The sequence below is a fragment of the Callithrix jacchus genome, chromosome X, assembly GCF_049354715.1.
Source record: "Callithrix jacchus isolate 240 chromosome X, calJac240_pri, whole genome shotgun sequence".
NCBI classification, from domain to species: Eukaryota; Metazoa; Chordata; class Mammalia; order Primates; family Cebidae; genus Callithrix; species Callithrix jacchus.
The window spans coordinates 29,860,937-29,882,336 of record NC_133524.1 but is presented as its reverse complement, the minus strand read 5'-3'; the positions used below and the strand labels follow the sequence as shown (position 1 = coordinate 29,882,336).

At 33.9% G+C, this 21,400-nt stretch overlaps 1 protein-coding gene across 3 annotated transcripts in view; it reads right to left on the bottom strand.

The window, feature by feature from the left end:
• The window catches only part of IL1RAPL1 (interleukin 1 receptor accessory protein like 1), a 1,361,951-nt gene that overhangs the window by 993,078 nt on the left and 347,473 nt on the right, over positions 1-21,400 (bottom strand). The window lies entirely within an intron of this gene.

Sequence of the window (21,400 nt, the reverse complement as noted above, 5' to 3'; positions counted from 1 at the left end):
GCTTAAAAGGTACCAGGTATTCTCTGGAGTGGTTTGTATAGGTTATCTCACAATCTTTTTGCATATTTTAATCTTCCTAATATGAGTGAGAAAGTGAGGCATTGAGAAAGTAGTTTTTCTATAATTAAATACTTAATAATGGCAGTGCCTAGATGACAAAGGAAGCAGCATCATTATTAGAGGCCTTATTTTACTACCTCTTATTGCTTTCCCCTACAAAATACCATAGAAAAATAATTTTCCTTAATGTTTAAGTAAAATAAATGACTGAATTTATTGTATACAAAAAGATAACTGAATGATTCTGTTACATATGCATAAATCAAATCAGTCTTCAGAAATTTTACTATTTTTACATTAGATATGAATTAATGATTTTATTATATTCATCTCATATTTTGTACTAACCATTGGTTGATAATATTAAACATATACTTAATTTTTGATCAAATCTTAATTGGTATGCTCACTATATATTCATATTACACTGTATGTGTTATTCATAAATGCCCTTCATTTAACACTCTTCTAGACATTGTTATTTCCTTTTCTATGTATTGGATTAAATATGTACTTTTACCTATTTGAAAATGGTTAATCGAATGTATTTACACATACACACATACACACACACACACATATCAGTAACCTATAATTAGTATCAAGTACTTCCATAAAAGCAGAACTTGTGTGAAAATATAGCCTCATTAAACAACCAACTAAAATGAGTTATTATTACTATTATTATTTTAAATTTTACTTTAAGTTCCGGGATACAAGTACAGAATATGTAGGTTTGTTACATAGGTATATGTGTCCCATGGTGGTTTGCTGCACCTACCAAGCTGTCATCTAGGTTTTAAGCCCTGCATACATTAGCAATTTGTCCTATTGCTCTCTCTCTCCTCACCCCCGAACTTCCGACTGGCCCTTATGTGTGCTGTTCCCCTCCCATGTGTCCATGTGTTCTCATTGTTCAATTCTCACTTACAAGTGAGAACATGTGTTATTTGGTATTCTCTTCCTATGTTAGTTTGCTGAGGATGATGGCTTCCAGCTTCATCCATGTCCATGCAAAGGACGTTATCTTATTCCTTTTTGTGGCTGCATAGTATTCCATGGTGTATATGTCCAGCATTTTTGTTATCCAGTCTACCATTTATGGACATTTGGGTTAGTTCCATGTCTTTGCTATTGTAAATAATGCTGCAATAAACATAGATGTGCATGTGTCTTTATAGTAGAATGCTTTATATTCCTCTGGGAATATACCCAGTAATGGGATTGCTGGGTCAAACGATATTTCTGGTTCTAGATCCTTGAGGAATCACCTCACTGTCTTCCACAATGACTGAACTAATTTACATTCCCAGCAACAGTGTAAAAGAGTTCCTATTTCTCTACAGCCTCACCAGCATCTATTTTTTCTTGACTTTTCAATAATCATCACTCTGACTGGCATGAGATGGTATCTCATTGTGGTTTTTATTTGCATAAAATGAAATATTAATGCATTAAGTCAACAGCTACAGTTAAGCAAGGGACCTCTATAAACATATATATGTTTATAGATACTGTGTGTGTGAGAGAGAGTGTGTGTGTGTGTGTGTGTGTGTGTTGGTTATGCCACATAAGGATTCGTGAAAATGTCAATCACTGACTTTGAATATGGTTAGGTAATTCGTAATGAAAGTGACATGCTATGACATTAATTGAGCAAGATCAAAACATAATCAAATTTTAAAATGACCTTTTTGCTTATCTTAAAAAAAATAAACTGCCTGTCTCCAACACTGGAAGATTCTTTTTCCACTTGGAAATATAATAAAAATCTCATTTAGTCTGTTTTCACTTTATTCTTCAATTGTAATTTAAAACATGCGAATTATTTAATATAGATGTTTTTCACATTGAATATTTTTAATGTTTAGTTATAATCATCATTTAAAAAAAATTGGAAACAAAATCCAAGAAGTTTTCAATAATTTTAAATCACTGTCATTAAAAATTTAATTTTAAGCAAATAGATTTCTAACTATTTTTAATCTGAACATACAATGCACTGTCTAAAAGCTAGGAAACATGTATATTGTGAAATCATTTAAACTTCAACTGCACACCCAGTGGATATGAGATAAATTCATAAAAATGGTGTAAGGAGAGCAAGGAAAGTGAAGTTTTCTTAGAAATTTTAAAATAGAATACAAAGATAACTCCTTAAAAGATAACTTACAAGTCATTACCCTAATATTTGAATACTGGTGATATCAAATGCAAGGTTAAGAAAGTACCATAAAATGTTAGAGAGAACTTATCAAATCTTAATTTATCCTGAAGTATATATGATTTTTAAAATGTTCTCCATGATAATTTTTTAAATAATATTACAAGCTGCTGTCACCATAGTAAATATAAAAACAATTTGCTCATAATTATTAAAATAGTAATATTCTGAGCTTTGGCTTCTATAATTAAAAATAAAAATAACTAAATTGACTTGTATTTACAAAATACATCCAAATGAGTTAGGTTATTTTATCTTCATGATGACTACAGAGAATGTTATTTCATAGATGAGCTGACTTGTCCAAATGCAGCAGTTCCATCACTTTCACAAAAGTAGATTTACAAATCTATGTTGAAGTGAATGTCAAATCAAACTCAGAATAAGGAAACAATAGTAAAAGTAGTATACCAATGACACTAAAGGGAACTGGGAAGATAAACCAGCATTTCAAGTTTGTGGAATTAAACTACTGAATGCATTTCATTAGTCCTTTGAATAGGCCCTTTCTAGTCTGGTATACTAATTATACCCAGTGGATTCATTGTTTTTTTGCCATTAAAATTTAATACCTATAATTTTTGTACCTACTAATATACTTGGCAACTCCAGACAATCAAGGATAAAATAATAAAAAGTTTTAAGATATGACAACCTATTTAGGGGCTGAGGAAATTTTAACACATAATAAAAATGTTACATATCCACCCCCCAATTCCCTGTCCTACTCTTCATTACAGTATAGTAAAATATAAAATTACAATTCTTCTTCCATGATGCCTTTAACTGCAAGGTTTAAGACAAAATCACCCATTTCTTAGCCTTGAAAACCATTTCCATAATTACTTCTCTCATTTTAAGGGTTCATATACATTACTGATGGATTAGTCTTATGTTTATAACTATATTGTCCTCATCAACACCTCACAATATTGCTTGCTAACAAATTCAAATTCTTCAGAATGACACTCCTGCTATTTCTTTAACTGGCCCTAACTTAACCTCATTTCTGTCTCTCTATTCCCCTGCCAAGGTTTCAGTTCCAATCAGTTGAACCTTCAACACAGATTCCTTTTGCTGTGATGAGTTTAAAAAAAAAAAAAGCTACTCTAATTATCAACCTTTTCATTGTCAATTATATATCACATAATGTATCTGGAATGAAGAGATAAATAGATTCTGCTAGCTAAGAAATAAAAGGTAATTCTTCCATTTACAACTTATAATTCAATGCTATCAGACACAATCAAACCTTAGGCATTTGAAACCATCACAGAATGTGTTGATCTAAAGCAAGTTTTAAGAAGCTTACATATTTAAAGGAGAAAACTAAGATAATATCTCTTAGGATTCTTGGATGTGTTTTACAATATCTTTATTACATGGTTTTTCATTTTGTACTTGAAAATACATATCTGGTAAGAGGAAACTACATAAGGCAAAATTGTCCATTTTCAGAAAAATGTTAAAAGATATCTTCCTTATATTAAACAGAAACTTGTACTCCCTTCAGCTTTGACCTCATTTTCCTAATTTTTTCCCCTGGGATTGCACAGAACAAGTTTTCTCTTTCATCTGATGCCTCTAAGTCATTATAAAACTTATGATTCTCTTTAATTATAAACTTTTTGCTATTAGATGTCTTATATTGCTACATATGGCTAAGTGCCAACTATCCTTTATATTATGGTCAACTTTTTTATTTTATTGAGACCCGAGAAATAGACAAGCCTGCATGTTAGGATAATATGTGAAATAAGTCAAAAGACTGAGGAAACAATTTAGGGATACTTCCTAAAAATTGAAAATTGACTCGTTTGAGTATTTTCACCAGCTTTGTGGTTTAAACTCATTAAACTAATTATAATTTATGAAGAAAATGACCCATAATGGAATGTTGCTATACTGAATATATGCATTTGTTTACAGTATATATTTATAGATGTATAAAGAATTTATTACATACAATATAAATTATACTTTATGATATTGCATTTTTTATAAGATTCAGGAGTAAAGAAGAAAAAGGTCAAGTAGGCCAGCCACAAATTAGATAACCGAGATCTCTCTAGAAAAATTCTCTCAAAATCTTGTCCAAACTGATTGAACACTTGTATTGGCAAGCAGTCCAATACTTCCTGATGGCAATTCATTATAGATTTGAACAAACTAAATTTCATCTCAGCATATTAAAGCCTCTTCAGTCATCCTATTCTCTCTACGAACTATGGAACTATGTTCCTAGCTTTACTCAAAGTCTTTAAAAGCACTTTTTTCTTTTATTTTCTACATGGTAGTTCTCCTAATTTTACAGACTCAAGTACTCAATCTTTGAGACCACCCAGAACAGACATCAATGATACTTTTATTTAATTAGATTTATTATAGACTTATTACAGGCAAGGTGATGGCATGGTTACTCTCTGCAAAATAAAGCTTTTAAAAAACATGATATTTCCCTTAAAACACAGTATTTCCCTGAAGGAATTCATAATCTATTAGAGATAAAAAGGACATCTACGCAAATGATGTAACCACCTTCTTAAGCATGAGAAGAAAGTGTGTGATATATGTCTAAAAGGGTCAGTGAAGCCAAACTAGATAATGTGCTTACGTCTATAAAACAAATAGACGTAAAAAGCTTGCATCTTTGAAGGGGAACACTTCAAAATTTTTAAAGCAGCTTCTTTAAGTGTGACTCATTTCTGCCCCTTCTTAAATGTTACTGATGAAGTATAGACATGCTTGCTCAGTATAGAACATGATTCTCTTTTATAGCTAATTAGATGGAGGTCAATTGAGATGGAGCTAGATTAGACGGAAGCGTCATCAAAGTAATGCCAAAAAGGGATGTCTGAAGGTTCCAAATTTTTTTCTGCTTCATAAATTTCTTTAAATTTACCCATTTCATCTAACTCTAAGAAAATATCTTGCAGAGAGCTTGTAATGAGAGATAAGTCAAAAACAAAACGGAACACTCATCTCTACCCTTTTGAAAATGTGAAGCATTCCCCAGAGCCTTACACAATGTCAGGTACAAATATGAGTATCTGTTGAATAAAAGGAAAAAACATATCCTTTGCTATTAAGGTTAACGTACTTCTGCAAACGTTCATTGGAAGATGTCACTCACTGATACATTTACAGACTCGAATAGAATTTCCAATATTGTTTTCTACTTGAAACTGTTCAAAATATTGATACTTTAAATATTGCTTGAGTCAGTGATATAAGATTCAAGTATATTTAAGTATACTTGAGTATATTATATTTAAGTATATTTAAGTAATAATATAAGTATATTTAAGTACATTTAAGTAATAATATAAAGAATAACAAATAAAAAGAACTAAACAAAAAAAGACATAGTGGCTTATTTTTTTTGTGTGTGGGAAAAATCCAGTTTTCACTAATGCTCAACTTAATTCTCCACTCATGAGATAAGGCATTTATGAAAATTATCTGGTACATTGATTGATCATGTCATGATAATTCTCATGACCTGCAGATATATCCAGAAAGTGATGGATAGGGTTCATCTGACTTGTCTCAATATTTACCTGTTCCTCCAAGTGGTAAAGAGAGGGCCAAAGGCAAGCAAAACACATAATAAAATGTGACTGGTGGAGACTTAGCATTATCTTAGCTGTGACTTTCCATTTCCCCAAGCAAGTCATAATATAATCAACAGGTTATTTCTTCCCTTAGAGACTTCTAAAACATTTCAGCTAAACACATCTTATTTGTCTGGAATGACACATAATGACATCTTCTAGAACTTCTAGAAAGAAAATCATCTCTGGTATTGCAAGGTGCTGGAAATTTTATGTGATAAGATGATCATATTCTAAACTGTTCATAAGCAAAGGAATACTTCTGAAAAGAACAGTAAAAATAGGAAAAAAACACTTTTAGAAATAAGCTTTTATTGATAAATCATTTTTATTTACACTGGTTAAGAGAAATCAATTCAAATGAGTTTCTAAGATCCTTTTACCAAATCCTACTCAGTATTTTTGCTCTCATAAATATATGTCTTTTTTGCTATTATTAAACTTCACAATAATTTACTGTTTCTCATTTTACCTTTATGAGACTCATACCTTGAGAGCCACATAAAATGAACATTCCAACCTGTTTCATATTTTCTGAAGAGTTGAGGAAAAGGTAATATGAGGTATTTATATGAATGTAATTTTCTTTGCATCTGGATAGCCTATTTATCTTTTTCTGTTATTTATTTATCCACATACTAAATATAAAAATACACCCTTTTAAAGGGACTCTTTACCATGGGGATTGAATTCCAACTGTGCAGCTGTACCTGCTTTGAAGTGAAAGACAAAGTAGAAATGCACACAAGTATATAGCCAAACCTCAATTATGATGGGCTCGCTAATCGGCAAATTTTTACATACTGTGTTCCTATTTAATAAGTCTGTGACACAGTGTGCAATTTGAGGTCTGTCATCCCCCATCTAAAGTTGCCTTTGAACATACGAAATTTGTCTAATCCAAGATACACTGATGACAAGATTCAATGTTATTTTATGTTTAAGCAAGCAAGAAAATTGCTGCCAATTAATTGTAAAATAAGATATTTTTCAATTTCAGATGTAAAAATATGAGAGGAAAAATTATATATTTATTTATGAAAAACTTTTAGGTACAGGGGTACATGTGGAGTTTATTACATAACTAAACTCATGTCACAGGAGTATTTTATATAGATGATTTCATCGCCTAGATAAAAAAAAATAGTATCCAATCATTATTTTTTATTGTCTCTCTCTTCCCACCCTCTACCCTCAAGTAGGCCCCTCTGTCTGTTGTTACCTTTTTTGTGTCTGTGACTTCTCATCATTTAACCCCCACTTATAAGTGAAAACATGCGGTATTTGGTTTTCTATTCCTGTGTTAGCTTGCTAAGGATAATGGCCTCTGGCTCGATCCTAGTTCCTGCAAAAGACATGATCTCATTCTTTTTATGTATTCCATGGTATATTTGTACCAGATTTTCTTTATCCAATCTGTCACCAATGAACAGTCTTTGCTATTATGTATACTGCTGCAATGAACATATGCATGCATGTGTCCTTGTGGTAGAATAATCTATATTATTTGGGTGTATACCCAGTAATGGAATTGCGGGGTGAATGTTAGTTGTTTTTAGGTCTTTAAAGAATCGTCACACTGCTCTCCACAACGGATAAACTAATTTATATTCCTACTAACAGTGTGTAAGTGTTCCAATTCATCTGCAACCTTGCCAGCATCTGTTTTTGACTTTTAATTAATAATAATTGTCATTCTTACTGGTGTGTGATGGTATCTCATTTTGGTTTTGATTTGCATTTCTCTAAAGATGAATGATAGTGAACGTTTTTCATATGCTTGTTGGCCACATGTATGTCTTCTTTTGAAAAGTATCTGTTCATGTCCTTGCTCACTTTTTAATGGGGCTGTTTGTTTTTTGCTTGAATTTTTTTTAAGTTCCTTACAGATGGTGGATATTATATCTTTGTCAGATGCATAGTTTGCAAATATTTTCTCCCATTCTGTCAGCTGTCTGTTTACTCTGCTGATAGTTTCTTTTGCTGTTCAGAAGCTCTTGAGTTTAATTAGATACTATTTTTTAAATTTTTGCTTTTGTCTCAATTGTTTTTGGCATCTCTGTCATGAAATATTTGCCTATTCCTGTGTCCAGAATGGTATTTCCTAGGTTGTCTTCCAAGTTTTTTATAGCTTGAAGTCTTAAATATACTTAAGTCATTAATCCATCTTGTGTTGATTTTTGTATATGGTATAAGGAGGGGCTCCAGATTCGATCTTCTGCATATGGCTAGCCAGTTATCCCAGTACCATTTATTGAATAACTGGGGAATCTTTTCCCCATTGCTTGTTTTTGTCAGCTTTGTTGAAGAACAAATGGTTTTAGGTATGCAGACTTATTTCTGAGCTCTCCATCTGCTTCATTGGTTTATGTGCCTGTTTTCATACTAGTACCATGCTGTTTAGGTTACTGTATCTCTGTAGTATAGCTTGAAGTCAGGTATCGTGATGCCTCCAGCTTTGTTCTTTTTACTTAGGATTGCCTTGACAATTCGGACTCTTTTTTGGTTCCATGTGAATTTTAAAATCATTTTTTCTACTTCTGTGAAGAATGTCATTGGTAATTTGATAGGAATAGCATTGAATCTGTAAATTGCTTTGCGTAAGGCCATTTTAATAATATTGATTCTTGCCATCCCTTAGCATGGACTGTTTTCCCATTTGTTTGTTTCATCTCTGATTTCTTTGAGCAGTATCTTGTACTTCTCATTGTAGAGATCCTTCACCTCCCTAGTTAGCTGTAGTTCTAGGTATTTCATTATTTTTGTGACAGTTGTAAATTGGATTACATTCCTGATTTGGCTCTCAGCTTGGCTGTTGGTGTATAGGAATGCTAATGATTTTTGCACATTGATTTTGTATCCTGAAACTTTGCTGTAATTATCAGGTGAAGGAGCTTTGAGGTCAAAACTATAGTGTTTTCCAGATATAGAATCATGTTGTCTCCAACAGAAATAGTTTGACTTCCTCTCTTCCTATTTGGATTTCCTTTATTTCTTTTTCTTGCTTGATTTCTCTGGCCAGGACTTGAATTTATGAAATACGGTAAATGTCCTATTTAGCCCGAGAAACTTGAGTGATGATAGTAACCATGATTTTTTAAATCTCATATTCCAGGCTACATAACTAGCATGTAGGCATTGTAAAAAAAATATGACAATGAAAAAGATACCTTCTCTCCTCTTCCTGACTCTGTCATTAATTTGTAATGTTTCAAGAGTGTAACTAATAATAATATCTAAGATGGCAATTACATACTACACTTTGTGTTCTTGATTCAGTTCCCTATTTTCTACCTCATTGAGTTACCTTAATCAAGTAAGCAGGCAGGAAATTAAAAACTGGTCACTCTCACAGCCTAAGGACCCAAGAAAAATAATAGATTTTACCTTATGCATAGATATGCTATATCTATCTATGTTCATTTTACACTACAGGTTAGTGTGCTTTCTTGGGTGAAAGAGGACCTCAGAATAATTATTCAATAGAAACAGTAACCCAAAAGGCCAAATGTTACTTACTGTTTTCAGAGAGTGAATTTTTAGACAGATATAAACATTAATATTTTTTAAGTGACATAATAATAAATGAACAAAAAGGTAAACTGGCAGTCTTCACTATATTTCATATTGACAGAATTTTTCATCAACTTTACACAGGATCCTGCTTAAATGACTATGCTAGATGATGAGGCTAAGATTGATAGCATTAGAGCCAACAGGAAAAGGAAAAAATATGTAAAACCTGTTTATTGGAGGCCATGTTTCTGAGAAGGAATGTCTTGAAAATTCAGTTTGGCAAATTCTCTGAAAATTGTATTAGAGAGAGACACTGTGGTCTAAATAGTCAAAGAAGCAGCATGTATATGAAGAACATCGTGTCATTAATCATATAGTTTTAGAGTTGAAAGGAAAATCTGAACTCAAGTGACATGAAACTGTCATTTTGAAGAGGAGGAACCTGAAGTTAAATGGAAGTGTTTATCAGCCATTGTCCTACATCAACTAGCAGCATAGTCAGAGCTAAAACCACTCACTCTGAGTTAAGATCTCGTCTTTCAATCAAAAGCATTGCCATAATATGATTTATATCATATTATGCATACATACATATATGCATATACATACAAATATGTATACAGAAATAGTTATTCTATCATTAAGGGGCTCACTTTTTGAGACAGGGTCTAACTTCATTGCCCAGGCTAGAGTGCACTGGCATAATCGCAGCTCACTGCAGCCTTAAAATCTTGAGCTCAAGCAATTCTTTCACCTCAGCCTCCCAAGTAGCTAGGACTACAAGCATATGCCACCATGCCTGGCTAATTTTTTTTTTTAATTTTCAACATTCACAGTTATAATTCCAATGCTCAAACAGTCATTTATTATCTAGCCTGTGGCCATGAGAATGTTCTATATCCTATTTTTTCCCATAGAGAAAATCATCTGAAAAACCTCACAACTCAAATGTTCAGGAATGTATGAAAGTATTCAAACTGCAGTGTGAACAATCTTAGAGAAGTCACAGAATGCTCGATCCAGCATAAAGGATAGAGTCTATCAATTACTATTCTCTCAATTTCACAGTTGAAGAGGCTGTGGCTCAGTGGTTAAAGGGTTTGTTCAAGGTAGATCGATTAGTTCATAGCAGATCAATGCAAGTGACCTACATTTGCCTTAATTACAAACATACTCTACAAAAATATGTAAAATACCCTTACTTACAGACAAATGCCAAGTAACTTAAACCCTTTTACACCCTGCTTCTATGTCTAGGCATAAACCTAGCCTGTATCTTTGGCTCTGCTGAACATTCAGACTCACAAGATCATCATTGCCCATACTTGGCATCAGATCCATTTTGAGAACAGAAGGCAGAAGAGCAGCATCTTAGCAGGACAGCATCAGGTATTCCTCTTCAATGAGAATATGTTCAACGGTCAATATAGTCATTCATAAATAATTATCCTTGACCATCCAGAAGATAAACCACTGTCCACATTTAATAGACGTGGGAGTCACCCTGGCTTGCAAGTCTCACATCATACAAGAGCCAATAATTCCTGTAACAGTACGATGACCAAGCTTCCAGTTTTGCAAGACATACCCTCAGGGAAGCCCAAAGCTCCTATCTCTCCATAAACCATTTAAAGTCCTCTCAGTCCTGATAATCAAAATAGTGTGGTACTGGTGTAAACATGGACATATAAGTCAATGAGTAGAATTGAGAGTCCAGAAATAAAACTTACTTTTATCAGCAATTGTTTTTTAAGAAAGATGCCAGGCAATTTAATGGGAGAAAAAAATAGCTTTTTTAACAAATAATGCTGAGACAACTGGATATCCATATATATAACAAAGGAAGGAAGATGAAACTCTGCCTTACACTATGTAAAAACTTAATTCTAAATGGATCAATTAACTGAATTTAAGGGCTATGACTATAGCAAAACTTATAAGAAAACATAGGACCAAATTTGTGACCTTGGATTACATGATGATCTCTTAGAAATAACACCAAAAATAGAAACTAAAAAATTATAAATTAGATTTTATTAAAAAATTAAAAAACTATTGTGCTTCAAATGACACTATAAATAAAGTGAAATAAATCCACAGAACTGCTGAATATAGCCATGTCTATGACAAAAAAAGACAGATAATAACAAGTGCTGTTGAGAAAGATGGAAAAATTGGAATTGTCATACATTACATAAAGAGAATATAAAATGGTGCATCATCTTTGGAAAGTGTAACCATTCCCCAGAAAGTTAAATATACAGTTACTAAATGACACAGCATTTCTATTCATAAAGAAAGGAAAACACATTAAAAATTTGTAAATGATGTTTACAGCAGTATTATAATAGGCAAAAAATAAAAATGACCCAAATGACAACTAAATGATTAACAGACAAATAAAATTTGGTATATCCATTCAATGGAATATAATTCAACAATGAGAAGGAAAGAAGTATTGATAAATGTTTCAACATGGATGAGCCTTAAAAACATTGTGCTGAGTGGAAGAAATTGTCAGGAAACACCAAACTGTATTATTCCATTTATATGAAATGTGCAGAATATGCAAACTCATATAGACAGAAAATAGATTAATAGTTGCCTATGACTGAGAGGGAAGGGTTAGGAGCAATATGAGTGGTAATTTTTAATGGGTACATTGTTTCATTTTGGGATGATGAAAATATTGTAAAATTGATTATGGTGATAATTGCACTATGTAAATATACTAAAAACAATTGGATTGTATACTTTAAAGGTATGAGCTATATGGTATATGAATAATATCTCAATAAGGCTGTTAGCAAAAAAGTTTTTAATGACAAGGAAGTGAAATGTCTCCACTAGCAACCAAGCAGATTTCAAGATCACTTTTAGATATGGGGTAATGAACTGTACTGAAAGTATCTTGGTGGCAAATTTTTCAGTGTGGTTTGATTTATTGATACTTAGAATATTTTTGTCACAGGTGTTTGAACCAGAGTTACTCCATCTTGACTAGGGGCTGGATAAAATGAGTCTGAGTCCTATTGGGCTGCATTTCCAGGAGGTTAGACATTCTTAGTCACAAGATGAGATAGGAGGTTGGTACAAGATACAGGTCCTTGCTAACAGAACAGGATGCCTTCAGAAGCTGGCCAACACCCACCAAAATGAAGATGGCAATGAAATTGACCTCTGGTCATCCTCCTTGTTTATTATATGCTAATTATAATGCATTAGCATGCTAAAAGACACTCCCATAGGCACCATGACACTTTAAAAATGCCATGGCAAAGTCCAAAAGTATGGTTTAAAAGGAGGAGGACCCCTCAGGATTGCCTGCCCCTTTCCCAGAAAACTCATGAATAATCTATCCCTTACTTAGCATATAATCAAGAAATAACTATTGGTACACTCAGACAAGCAGCCCATGCCACTGCTCTACCTATGGAATAGCCTTTCTTTATTCTTTTACTTTCCTAATAAACTTGTGTTCACTTTATTCAATGGACTCTCCCCAAATTCTTGTGTGAAGTCCAAGAACCCTCTCTAGGGTTCTGGATTAGGGCCCCTTTCCTGTACCATTTTACCCTGTCAAATCCATTTTCTCCCCCACTGCTAAGAAAGTTACCTTCCAAGAGGAAACAATTACTGTGGAACTCTATTTGAATGATGGACAAAAATAAAACTACTGGCAGATTATCAGCTATTTTCAGTTACAGGATAGGAATGGTGGTCAAATACACTCTCCCACAGTGACTCTATACTGTTTCTACAAGAATGTTTACATCGTTTCAGAAAACTGGATGCTTGCTCCTCCAAGTGCTAGCCACAGATTGAGGGGCCTGAGACAGTAAAAGTAAGCCAACGAAAGTTAAAATGTATAAATTGAAGCTGGAAATCTACAGACACATACACAATGTCTATGGGGTATACCTAAAGAAATAATGAACACATGGTTAGTGCACCTTTGAAGAAAATGCTCTGGCTCGCTAGAAATCAAAGAAATATCAATTCCTAGAATTAATTCATCCAATAAATCATTTGGAGAAAAGCATTTAGTACTTGTCCCAAAGGGAGGTTCTTGGATACAGCATTTAGGAGGAAAAGACTGGGAGTAGAATTGAAGGAGAAAGGTAAGCAGTATTAGTTCTAAAATTAGTGATAACTTTGGCATTTTGAAAATAAAAATATTTATATGAAACACTTAAAATATCATAAGGAAATAATGTAAATATGTAGGATATTATTTAGGGACTGAGTTTTCCTTTTCTACTAAATCCCCATTATTTTTTTTCTACTTTACCTGTTAGCATTACAAATAAGCTAAATTTTACACACAAAAAAAGTATAAAGACAGCTATATACTCTATACTCAGTAGTTAAAACTAGAAACATAAAAAACTAAATAGGTCTTTCTCAAGGGACCTATGAAGACAATTTCCCTTCACTGAGTTGCTTTATATCCAGGTTAATTGTTCCTTTATTACTAACATTTAAGAGGAACCAGAACAAAAGAAGCATATTACTTCTCTGAAACACTAGCACTTGAGTTTGAAGATGTATTTATCCATATCAAAAAAACACAAAAGTACACATTCAGGAAAATAGCAAGGATCAAGAAAACCCTGATGGTAACTTTTTTTCAGTATTACATTGTAAGAAAATAATGAGACATATTTTTTAAAAGATAAGAGATTCTTTTAGAATTGAAAGGAGAAGAAGCCTCTATAGAAAGATTTTGCTAAGAGCAAGATAAAATGATCCTACGGCAATGCAAATAGGAATATTCAAGTTATATATTCCATTACAACCTGTCTCAATTTGTATACACACTGATTATAAGTAGAACTTAGAGTCTACCCATGAAAAAAAAAGCGTTATAAAGTACAAAATGTGAAGACAAATATTAAATATTTAAGGAAGTTTCTACCTAGATATAAATGCATATGCTCACATATGTACACCTAACTTTAAATATATCACAGATAATACCATTTGAAAAATAAGTTTGAATGGTTATTACTTATTTTTATAGAAAATAAAATACTAAATATTGAATAACAATTTAATTACATTGTAATCATTTTAAATTTACCTATATAATACTTGCCTGAATAAAATCTTCAAGTTTGATTTAATAATTTACACATCATTAGCTAACTATAACTAATTTGAAATAAGGGGGTTAAATATTTGTTAATGGTAGTTAATGAAATGTTGCTTAAAAGTATACTTACTAATTTTAATACTGGAATTTGGAATACAATATTTTCATAATTTAAAAGTGAATCATTTATACACACTAGGAACTGTATTCATAATACACTAAAAAAATGATTTTGTCTGTAAAGAGAAGTACTTGTATTCTAAATATTTTCATACATAGCATTTACTATCTAATTGGGTTGAATTTTTTCCATAATTTTAGCCTTTAGAGTTAAAATTGCTCAATTTTCACTTTCCAACAAAATAGGGATCCATCATGGTGAAGGAAGAAAGAAAGAAAATGCCCATGTTTCCAAGACTTGCTAGAATTAATTGTTAAGGAAACACTGCTTAGAAAAGATAGAATAATGCAAGCCATCTCCTTAATTGATTTTATGTTACCCAAATTTAAACAATTAATGTAAGTAGTTAAAATACTGATGTCACTCATTATTTTCACACACATTTTCAAAAAACCCTACCCCACCAAAACATCCAATGATGCTTATAGCTGGTATTTCCTTGGAAATCCAAAACCTCTCTCAGCTGGTTTTGCAGAAATCATGATCAAGTTTCTAAATTACTTTCAAGAGTTTTCAATATGTTTCTTATTTTTAGAAATTAATTTTTTAGAAATGAGTTAAAGCTAATAGACACTCTATACATCATGCCCCAGGGAAATAAAAGGGTTACAGTACTGATGCAATGCTTAAATCAAGTGCCACTATGTACTGAATCTATAAAATGGAAAAACTAATTCTAAAATTCACACAAAATATCAGTCACATGACTTTACAATAAGACAAGATGTATTTTAGATACCTACTTCAGATTCAATAGTTTTCTCAATACTTTTTAAAAAAATAAAATCACAAATAAATTTTCAAAAATCCTTTAAGATGATATTTTTATGATATCAAGTAAAAATGTTTTTAAAAAACAGCTACTGCGTGTTATATTTTGAATTGCTGGCCACTGTGGCTCTCTATCCCTCTCTCACATTTAGGTAAAGAGCTGCATCAAGGATTAAAGATTGTTAGCATAATACTATGAGGGAGAAGCTAATGTGAGCTTTTCTGCCTATAAGATTTCCATTAACTGGAAAATAACTAGCAAGGTAGACAGAAAGTCTAGTGCATCATATATGTCTTCTTTTGTAAAGTGTCTGTTCATATCCTTTGCCCATTTTTGAATGGGCTTGTTTATTTCCTGTAAATCTGTTTGAGTTCTTTGTAAATTCTGGATATCAGCCCTTTGTCAGATGGGTAAACTGCAAAAATTTTTTCCCATTCTGTTGGTTGCCGATTCACTCTAGTGACTGTTTCTTTTACAAAAGAAGACATATATAAGGCTAACAATCATATGAAAAAATGCTCATCATCACTGGTCATCAGAGAGATGCAAGTCAAAACCACATAGAGATACCATCTCACGCCAGTTAGAATGGCAATCATTAAAAAATCTGGAGACAACAGATGCTGGAGAGGATGTGGAGAAAAAGGAACACTTTTACACTGTTGGTGGGAGTGTAAGCTAGTTCAACCATTGTGGAAGACAGTGTGGCAATTCCTCAAGGCCTTAGAAATAGAAATTCCATTTGACCCAGCAATCCCATTACTGGGCACATATCCAAAGGACTATAAATCGTTCTACTATAAGGACACATGCACACGAATGTTCATTGTAGCACTGTTTACAATAGCAAAGACCTGGAATCAACCCAAATGCCCATTGATGATAGACTGGATTGGGAAAATGTGGCACATATACACCATGGAATATTATGCAGCAATCAGAAATGATGAGTTCGTGTCGTTTGTAGGGATATGGATGAATCTAGAGAACATCATTCTCAGCAAACTGACACAAGAACAGAAAATGAAATAACGCATATTCTCACTCACAGGCAGGTGATGAAAAATGAGAACACATGGACACAGGGAGGGGAGTACTAAACACTGGGGTCTATTGGGGGGAAAAGGGGAGGGCCAGTGGGGGGGGAGGTGGAGAGGGATAGCCTGGGGAGAAATGCCAAATGTGGGTGAAGGGGAGAAAGGAAGCAAAACACACTGCCATGTGTGTACCTATGCAACTGTCTTGCATGTTCTGCACATGTACCCCAAAACCTAAAATGCAATAAAAAATTAAAAAAAAAAAAGAACGTCTAGTGCAGAGCTAAGCTGTCCAAAGAATACTGACTCTTACCTTTGTTACTTAAGCTTTTGAGGAGATCTTGTCAAGAATACAAGTTAACACTCTTAAAAAGAAAACACTTCCAGTGCTTTCTCTCTGGATATATAGATTAGATTCAGGTGAATAAAATAAAGGAAACCAAAGTATATCTTTTTTACAATTTATTTATTTATTGTACTTTAAGTTCTGGGATACATGTGCAGATCGTGCAGGGTTGTTACACAGGTGTACTGGGGCCTAAGGGTGTGGGGGGGCGCTAGGGGAGGAATAGCAAAATATATCTTTTTACTTCCATTTTGTTGCATTAACACACAGGAATAACTACTCATGAGGTTAAGGTGTGAGAAGTCTTCCTCCTACAACACAGCAATAACAAAAGAATGAGATTGCTTCACAAATTCCTCATACCAACCATAAAAAATGATTTAACATGTATTTTGACATAAATAGGTAAATATTTACTGTGCAAACCATATGAGCTTCAAAATCAAACATCTGTACCAGGAAATGTGAAAATAATTACCAAGGATTAAATTCCTGTATGGGTTCTGCTTATTTCTTGGTGGCAGAGATCAAAGACACTGTTGTTCAGTGAAGAAAGACAGCTACTAAATAATCATCAGGCAGCCTTTCAACACGTTTCTCAGAACAGTCACAGATACCAAGTGGGATATATTATAGACCTGGTTCTAGTGATTTGCGACTACCCTGGTGACTTCAGTAGAGAATGAGAGGAGTGGGAGGTGACATATTGAAAACAGCCACATGCTGGTACTAATACAGTCATGAACAGAATAACAATGTATCTATCAATAATAGACCACATAACATGATGGTGGTACCATAAGGTTAAAGTTATTTGAGTTGTACCTTTTCTATTTTAAGAAATGTTTAGATACACAATGACTTACCTTTGTGTTAAAATTGCCTACAGTGGGCCAGGCGTGGTGGCTCATGCCTGTAATCCCAGCACTTTGGGAGGCCGAGGCGGGTGGATCACGAGGTCAAGAGATAGAGACCATCCTGGTCAATATGGTGAAACCCTGTGTCTACTAAAAATACAAAAAAAATTAGCTGGGCATGGTGACACATGCCTGTAATCCCAGCTACTCAGGAGGCTGAGGCAGGAGAATTGCCTGAACCCAGGAGGCGGATGTTGCAGTGAGCCGAGATCACGCCATTGCACTCCAGCCTGGGTAACAAGAGCGAAACTCCGTCTCAAAAAAGAAAAAAAAAAATTGCCTACAGTATTCAGTACAGTAACATGATTGTAGGAGTAAGAGGCTCTACCATATAACTTAGGTTTGTACTAGGCTATACTGTCCAAGTTTGTGTAAGTACACTCTGATGTTTGCACGACCCAAAAAATCATCTAACAATGCCTTTATCAGAACATATGCCTCTTGTTAAATGATGCATAACTATATGAAAATTTCATATCACTGTTGTTTGTCTCAGTAATGTGTAAACCAGAAGGACTATCTTCGGTATCTCATCACTTCAAATAGTTAAGTATCACCTGACACTTGAAGAAAAAAGTACAGTTTCTTTTGACTTCATTCTTGTTTAATTCATACAAAGAGTTCAGATTGCAGAGCAGGCAAAGCTCCAGACAGTAGGGATAAAATGGAGATTATTTGGTGCAGATAAAGCTAGATAATGAATCAGTAAATAAGAAAGCTTTTAGAGAGCGTAACTTCCACACTGACAATTATAATAGGTTGAAGTGATTGAGAGTGACTGCTCCTACTTTAGTTAGGTCAGGAAAGGCATTTCTGAGAAAGTATCACTTAATTAAGATTTGAAAAAGCAGAAAGAAGCCCGCATAGAGATGATCTGAAGTAAGAACATTTCATGCAGAGAAACATCTACCTAACTACAAAAAGATACTAGCTCAGTAGTTGGCCTGAGATGGAAGTGGGAAAGGGAATGAAGGTAAAAGCTAGGCAGAGGTTAGCACATGAAGGATTTAGTAGACCAGGTTAAAATATGCAGATCTTTGCTTTAGGGTTATGGGGAGTCATTAGAGTAAAATTACTTGGTCTACCTTTTCAAAGATTATTGTATCTGTAGGGGAAGAAGGAAGATTTAATTGTACGATGACAAAAGAAAAAAGACATGAAAGGAAATAATTGCAACAGTCTAGAGGAGAAGTAATAGGGGTTGAGATAACGCAGAAACAGAGAAGTGGCCAGATTTGGGGGATGTAAGGTACAGGAGATAAGATTCACTGATGATTAGATATGAAGCTTATAAAAGCATGTATAAATTTGACATTAGTCATAATGGAACCAGATAGTCAGTGAGGGCTCAGCAGGTTTGCTTCTTGTTTATTCTGGGAGGGCTGATGGGGGAAAAAAATCAAAAGCTCTGTTTATGTTAAGTTTGAGATTCATATTAGATACATTCTCCCGTGGGTATGTCAAGTAAGCTGTTTGATGGGGAAAAAGCCTCATGTTCAAGAGATAAGTTAGAATTATATGTAAAAACATATTGAGGGTCATTTGCATATAGTTTGCATGTAAAAACATTAGATTGGATGGTTTAATCTATAAAAAAGTATGAAGCTAGGGCTGACACTAATATTTGGGGGTAGAGAGATAATGAGAAAAGGAAACTGAGAAGCGGAAGAAACCAAGATGATTTTATGTGGCTCAATACAAAAGAAGACAGTTTTCCAGAAGGAGCAACTAGTCAGCTGTGCCGAATTCTGTGGGGGGATCAGGTATGAGAAGAACAGAGACATGGCCATTCAACTGGGCAATGTAATAATCATGTGACCTTAAGGTACAAAAACAAGAAAGGAAAAAAAAGGGAAGGAACACCAGACTATGTCAGGGCAGCCCTGATGAACTAATTTGAAAAGAGAGTATGAGGTAAATAATTGCAATAAAAGGTATAAATCATTCCTTCTAGATTTCAATGTGTGTTTGCATGTAGCAAGGAGTGTAGAAAAACAAAGTAATACCCGAAAGAGAAAAGAGAATCAAAAGAGTTTATTTCTATTTGGGTTTTAAAGTTAGAAAACAGCAGAACATATTTATAGATACATATAAAAAATTGATATTAAGGGAAGATAGAAATAATTTCAAAATAAAAATGCATGAATAAGTTAAGAGCAAATGAAATCCAGAGTCCAAGTAGAAAGGCTGGGCCTGATATGAGAGCAGGTAAACCTGTCGATTCCAGTAAAACTGAAAAGCAGGTCAAGAATGTAGATTTAGGCTGGACACAGTGGCTCACACCTATAATCCCAGTGCTTTGGAAGGCTGAGACAGGAGGATCACTTGAGACCAAGAGTTTGAGACCAGCCTGGGCAACACAGTGAGATCTTGTCTCTACAAAAAATTTTTAAAAATTACCCAGGTGTGGTGGCATGCACTTGTAGTCCTAGATACCTGAGAAGCTGATGTGGGAGGATCGCTTGAGCCCAGGATTTCAAGGCTGCAGTAAGTAAGCTATAATCACACCACTGAACTCCAGCCTGGGCAACAGAGGGAGATCCCATCTCTAAAGAAGAGGCAGGAGGAAGAGGAGAATGTAGATTTAGACCTAGAGGAGCTGGTAGATTTGCAGATGTAAAAATGAGGGAAATGGGGTGTCATATTTGTTTTCCTCGGTGAAGTAAAAAGAAGACAGAACTGTTGTGAGAGGGCGGTTTAAAGAGAGAAGGTATGAAATCAGCCTAGAGAATAAGAAAGGAAAATGGAATAGGATGCTTGGTGCTTGGAGAGGCTGAATCTCCTTTGAGAATTCTTGTGGCTATGAATTTAAACTGAGATCAGTCAATAATATTTAGCTTTTGCATGCAGGCATTGAGATGGTTTGTTATAATCAAGCCTGTAAACCACAGTTTAAAGGATAGTTTTTCTCTCTATCTCCTTCAGTTATGCTCTGATCTTAGTTATTTCTTGTTTTCTGCTAGCTTTTGAATTTGTTTGATCTTGCTTCTCTAGTTCTTTTAATCGTGATGTTAGGGTGTCGATGTTAGATCTTTCCTGGCTTCTCTTGTGAGTGTTTAGATCGGTAACCTTTCAAAAAAAATCAATAAATCTAGGAGCTGGTTTTCTGAAAATATCAACAAAATAGATAGACTGCTAGCCAAACTAATAAAAAAGAAAAGAGAAAAGAATTAAATAGATGCAATAAAAAAATCATAAAAGGGATATCACCACCAATCCCACAGAAATACAAACTACCATCCGAGATTACTACAAACACGTCTATCCAAATAAATCAGTAAATCTAGAAGAAATGGATAAATTCCTGGACACTTACACCTTCCCAAGACTAAACCAAGAAGAAGTTAAATCCCTGAATAGATCAATAGCAAGGTCTGAAATTGAGGCAGCAATTAATACCCTATCAAGCAAAAAATGTCCAGGACCAGATGGGTTCATAGCCAAATTCTACCAAAGGAACAGAGAGGAGCTGGTACCATTCCTTCTGAAACTATTCCAAACAATAAAAAATGAGGGAATTCTCCCTAACCCATTTTAAAAGACCAACATCATCATGATACCAAAACCTGGCAGAGACACAACAACAAAAGAAAATTTCAGGCCAATATCCCTGATGAATATGGATATGAAAATACTCA